Consider the following 16,155-nt stretch of genomic DNA (forward strand, 5'->3'; position numbering starts at 1 on the left):
GGAGAGCCTGGTCAGAACCTGCAATTTTCAACACAAAATACATGTATAAGATTATATCATCACTGAGGTAGGCATTCCCATACTCAGATTAAAACTTTAACTAACAGACTAACTACTCTGATACAGGAATGATCTTGCAGTACATCATAATCATAGACTTTTGTAGACACAGTATGGGCGTAGCCATCTGTTTATGATTAGTCTACTTAGATAATGAATACAAAACTCCTTGCAGCCTGGATGGTGGAAACTAGATCCAGGGTCTTCACTTCTACTTCCCGAATTGGTACGATTCTATCCATGCGAATAAATGAGCTGATGTCGAACATGGTAGAAACCACTTGATTACCAGTCGATGATGTAAACTGTTAACAAGTGTGAGAGAAACCACCAGTAATGTCAATGGTTCTCAAAGTACCCAGTACAATCCATGAGATGTGAATGAATGAGTTGATGTCGAACATTTCACGGAGTCCTTCGATCGAAAGTCAATGATGTAAACTGACGTCAAAGGCGAGAAACCTGCCATTGATGCATGCAGACTTCAAGGTACTGACGATTTCTAAGTCATCTCTCTAGATAATTTGCTGATGTCGATAGAAAGCGACCCGTTGCAGGCAAGCCCACAACACGAAATCCTTGTTCAAGTTGAAGAAATGTTGTTGTAAGGACTGACTCAGGGATGGTCAAATGGATGATAAGTATTTTGCAGATGAAAGTTTTGCTTACAGACCTCTTGAACACATAACGACACGACAGATGGCTTGGTGATGAATAACTCAAAGTTAATCCCCAGAACCCGGCTGAAGACTTTCAAAGTGGTTTGATCAACTGTGAGGTAAAGGATTTACCAACCCAGGTGAATGAAAAGTGTCGTGTCCAAGAGTGGTAATAAAGTTTCTTCTGAGACAAAAGATAACAAATAGGCTCATTCTTCTCTCTTTTCCCCCACCATTTCTGGCAAGTACCTCTTTATTTTTAACAAGCTTGAGGAGGATAACATATGCTTGATTATAAGCTCATCCTTCGGACGAGTCCAACCTAGTTTTGATTCGAACCCTAGGAAGGAGTGGTTTGTTCCTGTTTGTAATTGAACAGGTCCTTTACTGTGAAATTTTTAACGAGTCCAGTATAGGAGAAACTCGACGTTTTTCAATTTTAGAGAGTCTGAAAAGACTTAAGAAAACTCCAAGTTGAACTTTTTCATAAATTTGTGTCCCTCAAGCCCGAAAAAGTATAAAATAATACCTGGGGAAACCGCTTGATCTTGCGACCAAGGAGTACTTTCATAATTAGTGCCACTGACCTGAAAAGTAAAAAGCGATCAAGGACACGTCGTTTTATTTCCATATCGAGTTTGAAACGACAAAAACCCGGCAATCTTTTCCTGATTTTACGGTCAGAAAAGAGCTATAAGGGGACCGTCTTTTAATTCCGTTTTAACGAGTGTAAAAGAAACGCTCAGCAATCTTTTCATGTTTTAGGAGTCAGAAAAGGGCTTAAAAGATGACTCTGATATTTTGGTTCGTGAAAAATGACAATTTTCCCTCTACATCCCTTTGTCCTGCACAAAAACGACACATTACTCATACCTGTTTAAGATAGGCAAAAATGCATTGAAAAATATCCTTCCATGGTGAAAAATGAACAAACCTAGCATTCATTCATCCAAAAAAAACTATAAAAAGACTTTTTACCATGTCATTTTTACCATTTTACTATTGAGGTTGAAAAAAGGGCTTTTGGCAAGAAACTTCCCGTGGTCGCTGCGGAGAATCCGACCGTCAGAATCGAACGCTGTCTCTTCCAGGTATTTTACAACATCCTCCTCTTCAATTTCATCCGATTAAAAGTTTGTTTTAGGTTTTAGTTTTGATTTTTGGGGGGTTTTGGGTTTCAAAAAACGCTCTGCGGGGTACACAGGTGCCCTTAGGGTAACCTGCGTCCCCCAACTTTTTTCCACATAGGAAAGAGGTCGGGGTACGTAGCCCACCTTCAGGCCAGCTGCGTCCCGACGCTCTGTGTCCTGAACGTGGGGTGCGTCCCCCGCAAAAGGCGGAATTTGAAACCCCAAACTCCACAAACAACCATTTAAAATTTCCCAAATCAATTCTAATCTTTGTTTGTTGGTGTGTAGGGCACTCACCATGTTGGATTGGAGAGAAAGAGAGCACGAGGACGTTGATTTAGCCGCAATTAATCATCAACCTTCCATTAATGCCCTAAAAGCATGCGGACTATATAAATACTGGGCCATACCTGGCATGAGGGCTCAGGTGAGATTCTTGGAGTGGCTGGTTGAGAGATGGAACATTAATGAGCAATGATTTTACATCAGAGGGCACCAGCTCGAGATAGAGCCCTCTGATATATACTTTCTCACTGGCTTGCCAAATAGGGTGAGCAACTCAATCTAGCCGGGACTAGGCCGGGTGGCCAATCCCTTGCTAGTCTCCGGGCAGATTGGTGCACACCCAATGCACACCATGCGAAAGGCGTGGAAATCAAACACATCTCTCCGTGTGAACTCAAAGTTATAGCTTTCACGGTTACCAGAATTTGCAGTGCAGCCGCTTTACATATTGCCACCGGGTCCCAAATGCGGATGGCGATTGACTGTTTCCAAGGCACCATTTTCAACTGGTGTGATGCTGTGTCGGCCAATATGAAGGGCCAACTGACTAGGGCAAAGAACGGACAACTAAAGACCTTTCGATATGGGCCTCTAGTTGTGAGCTTTGCCTTAGAGAGAGTTCCAATGCTGATCCCTCAGCAACTCACTGTTGAAATCTTGGGTCCTCGGGAGCCAAAGCTAATACGATGGGTTACGGTGATGGCTCGGCATCCTGACGAGGGCGCGGCGGTTGTTCGATTCCCTGATAGTTATTTTCACTAGTTAGAGGACCAGGTTTTCTCGATTCAGGACTTTCCGTATGCCGGAGTAGATTTTCGAGGTGATCCGGACATGGTTCTTCCATAGGGAGAACAATGGGATGACAGAGGTACTTTATCTTTCACAAGTTTTCAAGTTATATATTTTTTTTTGTTTTTTATATATATCGTCTCAAAACTGACAGTAAAAATTTTCAAAATGCAGATGTTGGTCCACGGGGGCCAGCCAACCTCCGGCCTTTTGAGAGGAGACATCCAGTTGCACCGGTACCGGCCCCACAGGACGCGGCTGCAGAGTCACTAGCTGAGTTGGAGCAGGATCTAGAGCGTCTGACGGTGGATATACCTGAGACTACCATAGATGATATTCCTATCAGACTTCAGCGCTATGTAGTCGCAGTCCCTGGACCGTTTAGGAGATTTTTGTGTAAGGTAGCCCGTGCAGTGGTGTCATATAGGGAGCACCACCAGTGATTGGCTAGCCACTTTGTAGACACATGTGACATTTTTGACTTTTTATACTTATCATTTTGCCAATCATAAGGTGTTTTTCAACCTATGATCGAAGACGATGTATATTTTTTGACACACTCCTATCTATATATATATCACTATTACCGGCTTATCTTGTTTAACATATGTGATGAAATGTTTTTAAATTTACTTGCATGATTATCGTAAATGTCTGTCCAACCTTCGAGAAGCAATTGCATCTGCTAATGTATTTAAAGACCTTGGAATATGCTGATATTCAATGTAATCAAATTCACATTCCAAGAGACGCACTCTCAAAAACAACCTTAATAACACAGGATTTCTAATGGCATATACTCTATTAAGCTGTAATACAACAAGTTCAGAATCTAACCTCACTATCAAACGTCGAATTCCAAATGAAATAGATTCGGATAATAATTCAACCACTGCACTGTATTCTGCAATGTTGTTCGTTGTTTGACCGAGGCTTACCCCATGCATAGAAACTAACTCGTCAGAGGGCGAATAGATAACCCAGGCTGCGGAAGAGATATTCCGTGTACTACGACAAGCACCATCAGCAAATCCGATGTATATTTGGAGAGGCGTCGGCATCTGCAATATCAAGAGTAAAACCAAGATAAGCCAGAATAACGACAAAAAACACACTCTTTAAGCTAAGCACACTGACTAAACTAACAAACACACTAGCTAGAAAGAAAACCTAACCTAACTAAAAATTCTCCATACCCATCATTTAAGCATAATACCTCTTTAGGTAAAGTCCATTTCTGGGTTTACCCAAAGAGTCCCCATCAAAATCTACTAGCTCATAAGCCCCTTTTGCTAGCTTTCGCTTTACAATATAGGGTCCATGCCACATAGGAACGAATTTTCCAGCACCTAGCTTATCGTTAGCTTGATCATATAATAGCACTAGGTCTCCCTCTGAAAAACTTCGAGGGGTCACATTTCTATCATACTGAGCTTTCATTCGCTTCGCGTGAGTCTCGATTGCCAATGTAGCGTCACGTCGAGTCTCATCTAATTTAGCTAAGTATAATAAACGCTTCTCCTCTTCGGAAGTAGCGGGAAGTAATTCGACAGCCATTTGAAGTGATGGGATTTCGCATTCAATGGGTAACACAGCTTCCAAGCCATAAACTAGCTGGAAAGGAGTGAACCCTGTTGAAGTTTTCACTGAGGTTCGGTATGCCCATAGCGCCGAAAATAACATGTTATGCCAATTTGACCGATGAATACCAATGGTTCGTCGGATCATGATAACCAGAACTTTGTTGATAGACTCAACCAAACCGTTGGCTTGCGGATAATAAGGAGTAGAGCTATCGTGGCGCAAACCAAGCTGGTTTGTAAGCTCAGTCATCATGATGTTTCAAAAATGGCTCCCATGGTCAGTAATGATTTCTTGTGGGACACCAAACCTAGTTATAATATGATTGAATATGAAAACTGCAGCTGTTTTGCCGCATGCGTCGAATGTAGGCATCGCCTCGGCCCATTTAGTAAAATAATCAACCGCGAGGATGATATACGCATGCCCCCGGTTGAGTGAGGGTTACAAGTAATAACATCGATACCCCATTTGGCGAATGGACCAATGGCAATTATAGGGTGGAGAGGAGCAGGTGGTGTGCGCGCATCTTGCGATCAAACACTTGACAGTTGTGGCACTTTCGGACTGCAATGATACAATCTTTAAACATAGATGGCCAGAAGTAGCCAGCGCGCAACACCTTCTAAGTTGTGGCATACCCAGACATATGACCGCCACATGCTCCAGAGTGAAAATCATTCAAAACCTTCTCAGCCTCTTCGTGAGTTAAACAATGTCGAAAAACTAAGTCTGCCCCCTGGCGATAAAGTGTATCTCCAATAATCTTGTATTGCTGGGATTGAAACCGAATTTTTCGACGTTCCGACTTTGAAGCTTCAGGCCGAAAGGTTTGGGTTTGGAGATAGATGATTATATCCCTATACCACGGATCTAAAATACTGATAAGAAACAATGATTCGTCTGCAATGGACTCCTCTGCCATAGTCTCTGTGTCAGCACGCGGGAAGTCACACATCAATTCCGCAAAAACTAAGGATTTCTTAGACTTGGACTTCTCGAACTCCAAGTCGAACTCTTGCAGGATAACGATCCATTTAGAGTACTTGCCCCCTAGCAGTTGTTTTGTCAAAATATAAATCATAGGGTTGCAATCCGAAATGACTGTAGTTTTACGGAGAAGAATGTAGTGACGAAAACGCTGGACAGCTTGAACGGCTGCCAGGGCCAACTTCTCCACATGCGAATATTTTAGCTCAGTGGGATTTAAGGTCCGACTAAGATAATATATCACATGTTCCGCTCTGAATTCATCTTCTTGAACTAACACCATTCCAATGGTGGAATGCGAAGCTGCGAGGTATAAGTAGTCCTGGTTGTAGTTGGAGGATGCAACAACGGTGCATGGGTCAACGCGTGTTTAAGTGCATCAAAAGATTGTTGGGCAATCTCATCCCAAAAGAATTGAGCGTTCTGTTTCAACAACCGTGTAAAAACTTTAGTGACCTCGGCGTAGTTTGGAATGAATCGGCGTAAAAAGTTCGCTTTCCCTTGCAAACTTTGGAGTTGGCGCAAACTCGAAGGAGGAGGCAATTTGATGATAGCTTCAACCTTCGAGGGATCGACGCGAATGCCGGTTTTTGAAACAACAAATCCCAGCAATCGACCCGTCTCTATACAGAAAACACACTTGTGGGGATTTAACCGAATTCGATAATTCCTACACCTCATAAAGATGGCTCGTAAGTGGACAAGGTGATCAGCTCGATGTAAAGAATGAGCAGGCAAATCATCGAGATACGGTTGCACAATGTGCTTGATGTCATGAAATGCATAAGACATCGCCCGTTGAAAAGTGGCCCCGGCATTCTTAAGCCCAAAAGGTAATTTGCAATAAGCAAATGTCCCCCATGGACAAATGAATGTCGTTTTTGGTTGGTCGGCAGGTAGAATATTGATTTGATTATAGCCTGAAAAACCATCCATAAAGGAAAACATTTCACTTCCGGCACAATCATCAATAATTTGATCGATATAAGGCGTAGGATAGTTGTCTTTTGGACAAGCGCGATTTATATCCCTATAGTCGATACAGATTCTTATTGTTCCTTGTTTCTTGTTGACTGGAACAATATTCGATACCCAATCCATTAACGGGATCGGATAAATGAAACCTGCTTTCAACAGCTTTTCGACTTCTGCTTTAATCGCAGCCGCTTTCCGAGGGTGAATCTGACACAAACGTTGCGGACGGGTTTAGCATCCGGGTAGGTTTTTATTTCATGAACAACAATGGCAGGGTCGATTCCCGGCATTTCCTCGTAAGACCAGGCAAACACGTCGCGGAACTCTTGGAATAGGGCCTTGTAAGTTTGGATTTCATCTTCTGTACACGAGGCACCTATATGAATGTTCTCCTCAATTCCATGCTTCACTGAAATATCAATGGGAATAGTACGAGAAATATTCCCTAAATTCAACTCTGAATCAGGATGTTTCGTTGGATTCTGAGCGTCTTTGACATATTCAGTGGTAAAGATAGATGAAAAATCATTTTCAAGAGCATCATCCTTAGGTAAAAACGAAGATCTGTGATGAAGATCTTCCCATGGTAGATCTTCTACACTTAGGATTTCGCGAAGTTGTTCGTCAGATGACACGACTTCGGGAAACGCTATCCGTTCCAAGGTTGATGTGAAAAGTGACTCTTCACTGACCACATTCATTTGGTCTCTTTCGGTTGAACGTGAGTCGGTAAAAGACATGACAGCTTCATAAGAAATTTCATATGGACTCAAAGGCATAGCATCACCGAACGAGTCTATCTCAGATTCAGATGGGACGATCCAAGGATCATCATAAATAATGTTTTCTGATGTAATCATATGAATTGATGCAAATGAAGGGTCTGCGTTGATTGGAGGGAAAGGAAAAGTTCCCAGTAAACCAGAATCTTTAACTAAACCTACGCCAACGTCCCTATAAGGGATTGTCGTCTTACCGACATGCTGGATACTCTCTGAAGAGGCTGGGTCGGATGAAAAGTATGACAACTGATCAATGGTCACGATCTTACCGTTAATGGAAACTTAATCACTCTGAAGACCGATGAAACGACTGCTGTCATAGCATATGACCAACTTCGACCCAAAAGAAGGTTGTAGTCTAGAGGGGCATCAACCACTTCCACATCCAGACTAACGGTTTTGCCTTCTACCCCTATAGGTAGTTCCTGTAGAATACCAAACGGACGGAACCCACAGCCATCAAAGGCCTTAAGGATGGTCGGGGATTGGTTCAATGAAGGAGAACCAAGCGATCTCCAACATTGAATCGACATAATACACGTAGAAGCTCCCTCATCAATCACAGTCCGATGAATAGGCCTGTTTTTGACTATCACTGGAATTTGGAAAGCCATTTGATGGGTAGACGCGTGTGTACTATTTTCTAGATCGAAGATTATCAGGTTCGGGTCCTGAACATCAACAGCTCCGATAGCCGACAAAAGTAATTTTCGTTGTGCTAGGCATGATTGCAACACTTCTAAAGCCGACATTGCTGAGGGTGAAACAGCTAAGTCCTCAACAATGTTGTAATTTTGGGCCGCTCTCGCATGTGGATTGAAAGCAGACCTTCAAAGTACACCCTTGGCAGGCGGTTTGATTACTAAGTCCGGGTTAGGTTTTTCGATCTGTAGTGGATCGGAACCAGGAGCGGAGGTTGATGGAATAGAATGAGAAGATTCTGCTTCCTTACCATCAACAGGAGCCTTACTACCATAATCTTGCGAGCGAGTCGCAATCCTCACATGAGACATCATCAAAATGGGTTCTTCACTGGCAGTTGAGGAAGAACCTATCATCTTGCTTTCCTGCTTTGGAAATGGATCTTTTAACACAGCAGGAGTAGGAGAACCTTTAACTATTTTCACAACCTCGGCCCGATGAGGGCAATCTCGCGTAAAATGATCCTCTTCACAAATAAGGCAAGGATATCGAGGTTTGCGCTTTTCGTCATTGGTTTCCAACTTTTCCGTTTTCTCCTTCGGAGCCTTGTCTGCTTTAGCCTTCTTCTTTCCTTTCTTCTTCCCACCGTTTTTTGATTTGGCCGTAGATGACTCTACAGCATGAATATCAGCGGAAAGTTCGGGAGAAGACTCTCCTGTCGGGGAATCAGGTAAAGTGATAATAGGAGTAGTTGAAGCCTTGGAAGACTTCTTCTTGCTCTTTTTATCACGATACCAATCATACCATCAGCGGCATGAGATCCCGAAGGAGCAGCAGCGATTTGATTCGACTTTGGAAGATCTGGAATCTTCTCGTGTAACGTACCCGATTAAGTATAAACTAAGTCAAGGTATTGCGCCTGAGCAATGACTTGCTCCTCAGTAACTACTCCGGCCTTAGCTACATCTTCAGTAATCTTCGGTAATAATGATTTAACAAACCATTCAGCTAAGATTTGGTCCGGGATAAAAACTTTCACTAGCCTTCTTCGACGTCTCCACTCATGAATGTGATCAGAAATATACGTGGACGTTGATTGTTTTAGTGAAGTTAATAACTCTGTGCCGTTATCGTATCTGACCGGCAACTGAAAGTGAGTTAAGAACGAGGTAGCTAACTGGCTAAAATTGTAAAAAGAGGCCCGTGGTAACTCAATGTACCACTTGGCCGCGAGACCAATGAGCGTACGCTGGAAAAGACGTAAACGGATCGAATCATCCGAGATAGAATTTGAAGCACACCAGAGGTGGTAAGTCATCACATGATTGGACGGATCCTCTCCTGACTTACCTTCGAACTTGGGTATATCACTGGGCAACTTATTTGGCATTGGCGGCCAGAACGGAAGATATTGAATCGGATCGTTCGTTAGGCGCGTCAAGTCTGGTAAATCCAAAGTTGCGATAAACGGTAACTGCCGGTTAGGATCTCTAAAACTCTGGGTCACAAGACCAGTCCCAGGAGGAGGATATCTAGGATAACTAGGAACAGGAGTCGAATTAGGGATATATATCCTCCTGGAAAACCAGGATTAACCGGACCGTACTGGGGTTGTTGAGGTTGTTGATAAGTGTACCCAGGATATGGTTGATACTGGTAAACTGGCTGTTGGACAGCTTGCCCAGGTTGGCACTGTCCCTGGTACGGTTGATGAACAAATTGAGGTTGAGTAGTGACAACCGTTCTTATACCAGGCTGACCTGTAGGCATCTGGACCGTGGTTTGAATCGTAGATCCAGACAACGGTAAAGATGTCTGAGGAGTGGTTACAGAGACAGTAGAAACCGGAGCCGTCGATACTCCAGAAGTAAGTGCGGCAGATGTAGTGGTAGTTGCAGCAGCCGTTTGAGATGGAGTACTAGGTGCAATTGGCGGCTGAGTAACTACCGAAGTTACAGAAGTTTGAACATTTGACTGGACAGGTTGCGGTTGCTGGGGTGGACCAGAAACTACGGGTTGTCCAGCTTGAGGTACCAACTGTAAACTTGGCTGCAACACCTGTTGACCTTGTGATGGATCCCACACTAACATTCCGGGGTATTGACCCGTAACAGGTTGAGGATACTGAGATCCATAACCGGATTGAGGATAGGATTGATAATGTAAGGTGCAGTTCCCATACCTTGAACATATGACTAACCTTGAGGTGGTTGATAACCTTGACCCGAGTATTGACCTTGAGATTGATAACCTTGAGGTAAATACGGATACTAGGGTTGACCTTGACCTTGAGGTTGATACCCTTGGGGTTGATACCCTTGAGGTTGCCATCCTTGAGGTTGCCATCCTTGAGGTTGATATTGATACTAAGGTTGACCCTGGGGTACATATTGAGGTTGGGGTTGACCTTGAGGCATGTATTGCACCATAGGTACATATTGACCTTGAGGTTGCCCCCCAGACACGAATTGTGTACCTTGAGGTTGCCCCCAAGGCGTTAACTGAGGCTTCCCCCCCAGGCGGTAATTGGCCACCTTGAGGTTGGGAAACGGGAACTGAACCTGACATCATGTAAATGTCACCTACACCCAATGGTATATTACCACTGTTTCCAGCTAATAACCCATGATCAATGGGTTGAGGAGATGCCCCCGCAAAGGTACCAGAAAGTGATTGATACCCAGTGGGAACAGAAGGACCGCCATGTAAGAAAGATTCAGGACTTTGAGTAAACACGGACGACGGACCAGACATATTTACAGGAGTATAAATACCTCCAGGTGGAAATGGAGTACGAGGTGTAGAAAAACCTACCCCTGAGTTGTCTAACAAATTGGTTAACGAAAGGTACCAAGTAGTACTCCTAGGAGGACTGTAAAAGATAGATTCACGCTCCCTGAGTTCAATAGTAAGTTGATCTTCAAGGTTAGAGACGCCTATTTCTTCCTCTGGAGCAAGTTCTTCAATAGCAATCAGACCAGTAGGAAGATTTTCGGTGATAACTTGTTCTACTCTTGTGAATCTGGAACACTAGAAGTCGGAGTAACAGGTTCAGATATTTCTGGTTCTTCGCCTGTATCACTAGCAGACAAAAAACTACCAACAAGCTCAGAAACTGTAACAGCTTCGGGATTATAACCTGTCTCTAGGCCTTGGTAATCTGAATGGACTACCAAGGAAGATTCTCCTTCTTCAGGTGAACCTACTCTACTGCCACTAGGAGGAGTACAAGGACCTTCAAACCCTCTAGATTACTGGGTCGTCTCGAGGAGGTGATCCCCTAAGCCTATGGGATCTTCTCAACAATTCGGCCACAGAACAACTTCAGGAGACTGGCCCCGAAGTCTACGGGACTGTCTCGGTAACTCCGCCACAGTTAAAAACTTTTAACTACTACACACGAAAACAAAGTAAAATTTCAAATCAAACCACCTAAAGTCTCTAAAGAACCAAACAAATTTGAATCACACGCCTAAAGAATCTAGGGCGTCAAACCAAGCACAAACAGTAGCCTTCCAGACCGAAAGCGCTAGTTGGTGATGAAGCCCAACATCGCCGGATTCAGTACAGAAGTGGAGGGTGGAACAGTTACCCCGGCAACCTGCTTAATGAATAGACCGGCACAAGTTCCTCCACTTTAACCGTCTCGAGTGAAGTGAACCCCCCGGAAAATCCAAGTGAGTCTAGCCGACGTCTGCTCCAGATACAGTGGGATCTTCCCTCCACCATCACCTCGGTAGAATCCTAAAGATAATGGTCACTAAGGTTACCAACCGCGACAAATGCACCTGGGGGAACAGTCTACACTCCGACAGCACGCAAGGGCAAGTATCAAGCTCAATCCCCTTGCCGGCTCCTTGACAATAATCCAAGGTTTACCGACAAGTGACCCCTGGCTCCTCGACAATGGTTAATCCGAGGTTTACCGTTTGTAATACGTGCGTGTCTGGCGTCGTTCCCAATGAGGGGGGATTGATCCCCTCACTGGTTCGGACACGAGCTCGTGCTTCTCCTTTAAGAGGAGCTTTCCCAGAGTACAAATGAGACAATTGGATTTAATCTATCACAAGATAAGCTACTTGTTTGGTTTTGTTGTCTTAGAGTTAATTACTCACCTACTCCAAGACACTAGCCTGATCTAAATTGGTGTTTCAGAGCCCTAGTAAATAAAAGTTACTACGTTGTTTTTACTTTAAGCGTTAATTTTATGGTTTTTCTTAAAGACAAAAGGTAGCGGAAGTGAAACCAATGGTGTGTAGACTCGACTCAAACCACTACAAAGATGCACCTAAGATGATTTACGCTACTTTCCTTTTTCAATGAAATCTTAACTAAGAGAGTTGAGAGATGCAAATTTTATAGAAAGCAACTTTCTTAGGAAAGACAATCAAAGAAACAATTCTCTTTTTATTTTCAAGCATACAAACATGACCACCCCTTACGTGCACAAAAAACGAAAAACTCTTTTTCTTTCAAAACTCTTCAAAGCTACTTGAAACAAAACTTTTCAAAGGAGATGTTTTTGTATTTTCTCTTTTTAATAAAGCATATAAATCTATTTTAACGAAAATCAATCTCAAAAACTATAAAAATCTATGAAAACTTGACTCATAAGCAAGCCAAAAAGAAATTTACTCTAAGCAAACCTAACGAGGCAAAAGCCTACAAAGATGATTCTAAGATGTTTTACTTGACCAAAATCAAGTCAAGGACCAGCCAATGCAGAATCAAAAGACTAGTCAAAACAAATTCAAATCTTTTTGTTCTTTTTGTAAAATGGAATTCATTACTCAATCAACAAGCACTTCGAAATTTGCCAAAGAAACAACTCAAAGGTAAGTTGCTCTCACAGGTAGACTTTATGACAGGTCTGACTTCTAAGAAGGCTGACAAAACCAGAGATATCTGAGGCTTGACAACTTCTACCGTCAAAGTCACTACAAGACCTACTCAAAAATCAAACCCTAGGGCTTAAACTTCTATGAAATCCACTAACACTCAATGCTATCGAAACAAGTTCAGGTGAAGATCTTTGACAAGAGACTAATGGATATGGGCAGTAAAAACTAAGAAAAAGCAAAATCTAAGAGAAAAAAATGCAAAAAATGGAATTTTCTTAAATTTTAGCAGGGGACGCAGGCAACCAGTTAAACCAGGTGCGGGCCCGCTCTGTGCACACAGCAACAGTGCGTGCAGGGACGCACTGTGCAACACTTAGAGGGTGCGTCCTACTGAAAATTCAAGAAAAACTAAATTGAATCTAACCCTAAGCTAACCCACCCAAAAACAAAGTCACAGAGCCAAAAACCAGAAAATAAATGACTTTTCTCAGAGCAAAGTTACATTCAAAGGAAAAGACTATCACATCAATGGAGTCCCCAGCAAGTCGCCAATTTGTCAGGCGGAAAGAGTCGATTGTGCGGACACAACCAACCTCCCTAGGAGCCTAAGACTCTCTAGTGACAAACAAGACAAACAAGAGCAATCCTTCTCTAAACATGCATTTACTATATGGGAAATCAAGTGTTTAGATCCTACTTGTAGTCCAGCGCTGTTGTAGCAGTCCAGCTCCGCTGATCCGGATGAGCTCCTCCTTCACTTTGAAACCTGCATCCACTAACAATCAAACGATTAAATAGCACTTGATAATCTCATAGAATAAAACATATTTAACACATAGACCAAGGAGTACATGAAACAACTCATAAATAACAAGTTATTGAGAAGAATGGACTCATTTGCATTAATACGTAACAAAAGGAACAAATACAACCTGAGCCTTGGTGTTGTGCAAGTCCCTCCCAGGGTCCATCAAGAGTTCTCCTTTACTTTGACAAAGCTCACCCACTTCCAAATAGAACAAGCAAAGATGGCAATCTCTCCTCACAAGCTTCTAAATGGAGTCCTAATTCCTCCAGCATTTACCCTTAGAAATGTATAGCTTCCAACCTCCTCTCCTTCTAGCCCAATGCCTGTATTTATAGTTGCTCAAGAGGAAGTTAATCAGGTCCACCATCAATGGGATAATCCCCTCTTTGGATGGGATAGCTCCCTTATTGATGGGATAAGTTCCTCTTTGGTAGGGGTACATGAACCATCTGGAGGCGCCTCAATACACGTCGAACAACCTTCTAGAATGCTCTAGAAATGACCACAAGTAACTTTTTTAAGATGAAACTTGCGCATTTTGACCTTTACAGGGGGACGCACCTGCCCCTTTACATACAGAGCGTCCAAAGACGCAGTTTTTGTGAACATGGGATGCGTACCCGCAGGTAAGGTTGAGAGAACCTGCGTACCCAGAGATAAATACATTTACAAAGACTTTCTCTCTTTTTAGAGTTTGACATGGAGAGAGAAGGCATAAGACTTGCCTAAGAGGGTAGCATGACTGTTGATAGGGCCATACTAACTGTAAATAGTCATGGTGAAATTTTTTAGTGTAACATTTAGTCATGTATTTTAGATTGAGTTTTTCTTACTCCATGCCCAATGGATAAGGCTACTAGGTCTACGGTGTTCTTGGCACCTCCAAGGAGCTACCATCCCCATGGGGTAACATGAATTGTCCATACAAGTATTCCATGGAACTAAAATTGCCTCTGCTTGATTGGTTTACATATGTCATACATAGTGATGTGGGCCTATAAATTCATTAACTTGTTGATAAGAGGCTCGATCTCTACATTCATATATTTAACTTGGTACTTACATAATTATTTGAAATTACACAATAATTACTATAATAATTGTACATACAAGTAAATAATAAATATACATATTATGAAACAAACAAGACAAATGAAAATGTTACAATATTCGAAAAATTAATGTAAGCAGATACCAAGAACAATCATTTTCAACATGAGTGTGCTCCCTCTTTATTGACATCCAAGGAGGAAGGTTATTGTTGATAACAAAATATTGGCCACATTGAGTAAATAGACCTAAGCTCTCAAAATGGATTAACATCATTAACTACCAATGAAATCCTAACATTACGAGGTTCATCTTTAAAATGTGGTCTTATTTCCTCAATTCCATAAATGCATAAAAATATGCAGGCATTCGAAGAAAACCATCTCCACTTCTCTATGTGTGTGGTAATCCAAAATTTTGTATTCTTTCACACTTGAACAATCTCTACAAACATGGATTTATGGTAATAATGATGAAGAACCTTTTGATGCACTCTTTTTGTTAGTTGATTGCTTTTATAACTATTGCTTTGACATTATGGGTATTTGTTTTTAGTGCATGTTGTCCAGAATATATAATATGATCATCATGACATGCATCTATAGCTCGATACCCCATTCCAATTTCTTTCATAATGGCATATAGATATCAGTATGTGACAGGTAAGTTATTTTATGATGGTAATAGAAATTCAACTAAAAATCTAGTACAACATAAAAAAATCACTAGTTAGTGTAAAGAATATTAATCATAAATATTACATTTTTAGTTTAAATTTTTTTTTAAGGTTTGGATGGTGAGACATGTCTGGGGGATTGAACTTCCAATCACTTGAATTCACAAGGGCTTGTCAACATGATTTTTTCTAATTGTTCTACACATTAATTAACATTAAAAAAAAAAGAAAAAAAATCAACCTTTCATGTGATGAAAAATATTACATTAAACCCTAGGATCTGTGACATAAAATTGTTTGAAAAACCATTCAAAACCTTTAAGCTCACCAACAATAATGTAACAGAGAAAATATTTTCTCTTGAGACTTCATAAAGTGGTGTCCTTGCCTTCTCTAACATGGGTTAATCACAAGTAACATCATTTTTCTCATCACCAAATAATTATTGATCGGTTCATTTGTCCCATCATCTTGAACTATGTTATTATTGTCATCTTCTTCTCTAGGATCATTATATTGATCTTCAATATTTGTTCCATGTTCCTCAACTTGTAGAACGTCATTTCTAGTACTATTATTTGGAGCATTTGGATCATAGTACCTAGGAGGTCACCTTTTTTTCTTAGAACTTTATAAAATTAACAAAAAATCATGTGAAATTAGTTTCTAGAACAAATATTTCACACTAAAATAATTTACAAATATGATTAAAATAAAGAAAATATATATAATGTTTCATAACTTCTTACCACCAGGACGATATTCGTTCCCCCTTTCGATGTGCCAATTCTTCAAAATGTCTATCAACTATGTCATAACAAATAATTCACAAACATATGCACCTAAAAAGAGTGGAAGGAAATAAAATTTCCCATAATCAACCCCTA

This window comes from Pinus tabuliformis, chromosome 6, assembly GCF_031772625.1.
Source record: "Pinus tabuliformis cultivar Carrire ecotype Pingquan chromosome 6, CPIR1, whole genome shotgun sequence".
Lineage (NCBI taxonomy): Eukaryota > Viridiplantae > Streptophyta > Pinopsida > Pinales > Pinaceae > Pinus > Pinus tabuliformis.